Genomic DNA, 6,920 nt, shown 5'->3' on the forward strand with positions numbered 1-6,920 from the left:
CTCAAGCTTCTGAATCCTTATAGTTTTGGACTATCAAAAGGATAGAAAACAAACAACCCACAATCTGTTTGCCCCACTGTACCTAATGAAAAAGATTAAATAGTAGATAGGTACCTTCCTTACATAGACCGCTCACTCCTTCTCCCAGCTGCCCACAGGCACAACCATTTGGAGGCTGTTGTCTCCATCCTCACTTCATCCCCCTCTGAGCTCCTGAACCGCTGTATTCTATCATCATTTTTGGTTATGATGCAGGGCAGAATGTGATCATCTGTCCCAAGGACAATGGGAGAGATTGTACCTGCTTGAATGGGGCAGTTGGCATTAAAATGTATAGCTGGGTACTGGATACATTGGGAACCACCTTTGGCGAACGCTGAAAGCCAGACAGAAGATTGAACACCACTGCCAGTGTGTAAGAGATGTGGTACAGTGGGAATAACCTAGCTGGTGGTTCTGTGAAGATGGGAACTGTGGAAGGAAGGTCCTTTGTGGGAGATTGTGAAATAACTCCAAGAAAAAGTAATGAGGATGTGGACTTAAGGTGCTGTTGTAGGAGAGGTGGCATTCTGAAATAGATTTGGTCTGGGGGTTGAAGGTCAGGTTGGCAAGATTTTTGAGCCTGATTGCTTGGGACAGTGGTAGAACAATTGGAAGATGGCGATTCCGAAGGGTGAGCTATTTTGGAGCAAAAGGATCTAATTGAGACAATGGCAATTCATGCAAGTGGTAATAACCAATAAATAGCATAGCAAGACATCCCTAACTGAGGGTTAGAAAAGATCCAGTCTCAAGATACAAGTTGTTCACATGGAGTTGACAATTGAAGCCAGGAGAATAGTTTGTCAAGGAATTCACATTTTTGGAAATTTAAAACCTGGGGGAGAAAGGCTCAAATCACATCCTGAATTTCAAATGATTTATTCGTATTAAAGCTCTGTTCATAGGCTTCCATTCTCTCACTCTCAAGCCCTGGTGCAGGGCTTATTCAGAGTAGCCAAACCAGAGCACAGAGTTGGAGGAGAAGCCACTTTGCTCAACACACAGAATCTGGGAACCAGCTGAGAAACAAGCAGCTATGGAACAGCAGGGGAGTGTTGTGGAAATGTATTTGGAAACATTCTAAAAATGTACTCAACAATTACCTCCCAACCCCTATGCTTTTCTCTTACACTGGGTTTGGTGCTCCTGCCATTAAGAGGTGAGGTCTGTGTTCCCTCTCTCTGAACTGGCATTTATGGAAGTGACACTCTGTTGACTTCTGAGGCTGTGTCATAAAAGGCTGTACAGCCTCTGCCTGGTCTTCTTGGGACACTCACCTTTAGAACCACAAGCCTCCTTGGAAGAAGTCTGAGGCCACTTGGATAGACTACGTGGATAGGCCATGCATAAATGTTCTGGCCAACAGGCAGAGGTCCCAGTCTTTACCAGCATCACCTACTAAACACGTGAAGAAACATGCCTCCAAATGATTCTTGCCCCCAGCATCAAGTCACCCCTAGTTGTCATAGCGGAGGTTCAAGGCATCATGGAGCAAAGACAAGCAGTCTCTGCTCTGAACTCTCTGAATTCCTAACCTACAGAATCTTCACTTTCCCTCAACTTCAGGGGATAGAGGCCTAGGGAGGCCTAGGGGCAGAGGAGCACTGACAGCCCGCCTGCTTATCCGGGCTTCCCCCACCACACTCCTAAATTGAGAAGTTACCTTGGAGGGGACAAGGCTTCTGCCTGGGTCAGTGGGCTTTCCCCCTTAATCTATGAATGACTTGTGGCAAGGATATATGTTTTTGTCCAACGTCTTATGAAAATTTTGAAACAGAAAAGTGGAAATAGTAAAACAAACACCAGTACCCACCATCTACTTTCAAAAGTTAACATTGCCATATGCTTTATGTATGTATAATTTTTCTTACTGGGTATCTGAAGTTAAATTTCAGACATTATAACACTTTACCCCTTAATGTATATCACTGTATATCCATAATATACTATTATCATACCTAGTTTTTAATGCTTAATCAGATGCTCCCTAAATGTGTTTTATTTATGTTTTTAATAGATCGAGCTCCTGCAGCTCAATCTAATCGGGGAGAGAATTTAACCTCGTAAGAGTAGCAAATGGTGACAAATAGCATAAGGGAAACTTGCAGTGTTAGGATCCTGTCCAGGGCTGAGCCACACTGGGAGTCAGGGAAGGCTCGAGACAGAAGCTGGTCAACCGGGCTCTGGGTCATGACCGCCGTAGCGTCGAAGGTTGGTGATGTACCCGCTCTGATCCCTCTCCTCCGCTGGGCCTTTCTTTCACCCGTCTTCCCACAACCCGAAACGGCATGCTCCCAGTGACCACTTCTCCGACGGCGCGGGACCGGCGAGATCTGCGGGTGAGACAAGGGCGCGGGGAAAGGCTGCAAGAACACCAGAACCCAGCCGCGACGCTCCAAGATAACACCAAGCGCCCGCGCCCTCTACTGACGTCAGGAGCCGCGACTCCCGCGATGCCTCGCGCGACGCCTTAACGTGCACGCGCGCAGAAAAGTGGACGCGCTGTGAACTGAAGCGCCAGCCCCGCGGTCGGGCATCTTGGGGCCTTCCGCCTCTGTTGACTAGGGGGGCACCACGAAACAGGTCACGTCTCTTGTCCCTGGTCACCGCGGGCGGCCAGGTGGACTCCAAGGCCGGATTTTGCCTGTTCATCTTCACAGAGGAGTGTGATGTTGCCTCCAAGTGCGGCCGCGGAGCCTGGCCGGGCTGCGCTGTCCGGGTGGTTTCCACTGGCCTCTGGACAAGGCCTTGGCGTTGGCACTGGCGGTTCCCTCCCTGACTTTCTGCCCTAACTCCTTAGTCTGCAACTCTTTTCCTGCTTGATTGCTGAACTGCAAGTGGCGACGTGACAAAAGGAAGAACTAAGTGTTTGCGAAAGCTGATGTCCCAGAAGGCCCAGGGTAAGAGGTTAGAGGTATGGGCTGGACGTGGTGTGTGTATAAAGCAGCCCATATATAAAGGGTCCTGGCCTTATAAATGGAATCACACAATGCTTAATCTTTGGCTTCTTTCAACATAATTATTTTGAGATTCATATTGTATGAATAATTCCCTTTTATTGTCAGAGTAGTACTTCACAGTGTGGATGTATTTGTTTTTTATCTGGAATTTGTTTATCCAGTCACCTGTTGATGGATATTTGTTTTTTTTTTTTTCCAGTTTGGGGCTGTTACAAATAAAGCTATGTAAAAGTCTCTGTGTGGACAAATGCATTCATTTTTCTTGGCTCCATATGGCTGGGTCATGTGGTAGGTGTTTATGTTTTTAAGAAATTGCTGAGCTGTTTCCAAAGTGGTTGTACAGTTTCACATTCCCACCAACACTGTTTGAGAAGTCTGATTACTCCCCATCTTCACCAACATTTGATGTGATTCATCTTTTTAGTCAGTCATTCTAATAGGTGTGTAAATCTCATTGTGGTTTTAATTTGCGTTTCCCTAATGACATGGTAGTGAGCATCTTTTCATTTGCTTTGCCACTGGATATACTTTAATCTAGTGTTTGCGGGTAGAGCCAGTAGGGTTTGCAGATGGATCAGGTAAGTGATATGAGAGAAGAGTCAAAAGTGACTTCAACTCTGGTCAGTCCCTGAGTACTTCCTAATATTTTTCTCCCTGACACGCACTGGCTATTCCCTCTGGCTGCCTTGCTAATTCTTAAATCAGCTCTGAAGAGCCACTTTCGTCGATACCCGGAGCCCCTGCCTTTATCTTCACCCTTATAGATCTAATATTCTGTTTATTCATTGTCAGTCCCCTGTCAGCTGATGAGCTTCTGAGAAAGTATGGATGGTTGGATTGTCTCCTGATGATTAGCCCCTAGTGCAGCCCAGCCTCAATCATTTCAGCATATTTTCACAAACTGTACTCTCAAAATTTACATTTCAAAGCATGGGTGCTTTGCTTTAAGCTACTTGCCCATTTGCTGTGTGATCATGGCATCTTAACATCTGTTTGCCTCAGTTTTCTTATCTTTAAAATGGAGAGCCTATTGATACTTGCCTCCTATAGTGATGAGCATTAAATGCAATGCTTAATATGGTGCCTGGCACATGGTGTCTTTCCCAGTAAAATCCAGCTATTATTTTCTGACCTGAATATTTTGCTACTCCTTTGCTGGAACTCAAATATAGGTGCTTTGCAAATAGTTATCCATAAAATCTCAATCTTTTGTGAAGTAGGTGGGGGAATTTCTCTTTTGAGGTCTGATTACTTGAACCAGATAATTGAATTGCTCTCCTGCTTTGGGATCCACCCTGTTCTGGACATCTCATCCCGCTGGCCACTTAACTTCTGCCATGACTGTGTCCTCTATACTGATGCCCCTGAAAGTGAGGCAGAAGTACCTGAAAAACATTACTTTGTTTCAAAATCTCTTGATGGTCCTTATCTCTTAGCATTCCAAGTTCTTTGAGTTCTGTTCTGTGCCCTCCTAACTCTCCAGCCCAAATGTTAGCTTTAACATTTCATTCCTTCAGTTAAAAAATGTGTAAAATCCTTTCTTTGAGTACCTGCCAGGAACCAAATATTATAGTAAACATCTGAAGCTAAATCTGAACATGGGGCTGGCCCTGCTCTTGAGAGAGCAGTAAAATTATGGGCAGAGGAAGTACGGTGGGAGGACAGGGTGATACAGAAGGTGCTCAGTAGGTAGAGGGGAAGATGTCAGGCAGAGGGACATGTGACCCTATTTTTCATTTGCTTGTTATCAATCAGTGTTTTGTGTCCAGCCTGATGCTGCATCTTGAGCTTTTAATAAGTAGATTTGTCTTCCCAAGATGGGGGCAGGCCCTGGGTCTGGAGCCTGGGGTGGGGCAGATTGTGATGACCAAATGACTGGATTCTCCCTGTCCAAGCAGGGCATGTGCAGGAAAAGGTCCCCGGTAGAGTGCAGTCTGTATATTATCAGTCCTGGGCTCAGGGACCACTCCCAGCTGTGGCTCCACCAGGACACTTGGAGTCCTCTCTCCAGGGATGTCTGTTGGTGTGATGATAACTGGAGAAGAAATGCTTGTGCAGATAACCAGATTCCATCTGGTACCAGGGTGATCTTTCTGCTCCCTGACTCATAGCACTGACTCCAGGCTTCTTAGGGTCTAGAGTGGACCAGGAAAGTCTCCTGTCTTTTCAGTAAACAAAGGATGTTGGGGCCATCAACCCAACAGCCATTGCAGCTGCCCCTGACAGTGCACCCTGAGGGGAATTCAGGAAGGAAAAAGAGGATACTGGCCCTAGATAGTTAAGGTACATAACAAAGGAATAATTTCAATAAGTCCAGACTCTTGCATCTTCTTATACATAGAAAAAGGCTAAATTCATTAACTTGAGATGTCTGGTTTTCTTTAATTAGCAGTAATCTTTTGATGTTCCTATTACTTGTTTTTCTTTTCTTTTTTTTCCCTCCAAACTCCTATATATCCTGGCTTCTCTTCAGAACTGTTCCTCAGAGCTATCTAAGTGGCTGAATCCCAGGCTTAAGTCCTCAGTAAGTCCACTGAATAAAACATAATGCTCAACTTTTAGGTTCTGCATTTTTTTTTAAATTGATAAGTGAATTGGTCAACTGGCTCCAGCAACTGGAGACAGCTGTTCCTCATTTCTTGCCTTGGGCAAATACCTTGCCTGAGCTGTAAGGTCCTGTCTCTCTCCTAAAATGGGACTAAAAATCCACGTGAGAGTGTGTGCAAAGCAGCTTCCTAGACCTCAAAAGACAAGCATAAGAGCAGCTGCAGTTACAATAATGACTATGATATTAACAATAACAAAAAAAAACTCAATTTAATGCTTATTATGCCAGGGATTGTTCTCAGTGGTTTACATATATTTATTTAGTCCTACAACCACCCCACAAAGTACGTATCAGTGTAGTAATTAAGAGCACAGACTTTAGAACTAGACAGCCCAGGTCTGAATCCCATTTACTAGCATTGTGACCTGGGGGAGGCCTGTGTATCAGTGCCCCCATCTGCTAAAAGAAGATCATACGAATACTACGTCATAGGGTTGTTATGAGAATTAAATGAATCAAAATTTATAAAGCATACAGACCAGTGGCTGGAAAAAGGTCTTAATTTGATAAATCTCATTTTTATAGGTGAGAAAACTGAGGCAGAGAGAAGTAATTTGCCTATGGTCACACGACTAGTAAATGATGGAGTTGGGAAACAAACCCTAGGCGGTCTGGCTTCAGAGCCTGCACTCTTAAATATGATGCTCCTGCAATAAAAAGGGGATGTCCACATGAATTACTTTATGAAGGAAGTGGGTGGGGGAAGAACTGAATTAATTGATGTGGAAGCTTCTATCACGTAAGATGTCCGTGTTCCTTCCGCTGTGGCAAATGAAGTTTGCAGCAGCTGGCTAGACTGTCCCCAGGTGACCAGCAGTTTCTGGAAGAAGGATCTGAAGCATAAGCAGGGGCTAAGAGGCTGAGAGGCTGAGCCAGGTCACCCCAGGCTTCTACCTCATAATTCACTTACCTTCCTTTTAGCATTTCTTCCAGGATGTGGCATGAAACTCAGGTGGGGTACTTGGTGAATGGCAACTTAAAATGCAAAAATCCTTGCTGAGCTTCTAGGAGTTCAAGTATGTGGTAAACAATTCAAAGCAACAGTTGAATTCTGGGCCCTGGGGATACTGCCATGAGTTGAGGGGCCATTTGGACCTAAGCCTGTAGTTCAAATGGGGAAATGCACAAGTCAATAAGCATATTGTGGGTTGTGGACCCTAAGAATAAACAGGAACTAGTCTAAGATGGGAGGGGTGGGAAGTGTTCCAGGCCCAAGCAAAGGCCAGGAGGCTAGCAAGTTACCTTTGGCTAGGGGCAGGATGGTAATCTGGCAGAATCCTATAAACCTGATTATAGAATATTTTACCCTG

This window comes from Vicugna pacos, chromosome 19 (genome assembly GCF_048564905.1).
Source record: "Vicugna pacos chromosome 19, VicPac4, whole genome shotgun sequence".
NCBI classification, from domain to species: domain Eukaryota; kingdom Metazoa; phylum Chordata; class Mammalia; order Artiodactyla; family Camelidae; genus Vicugna; species Vicugna pacos.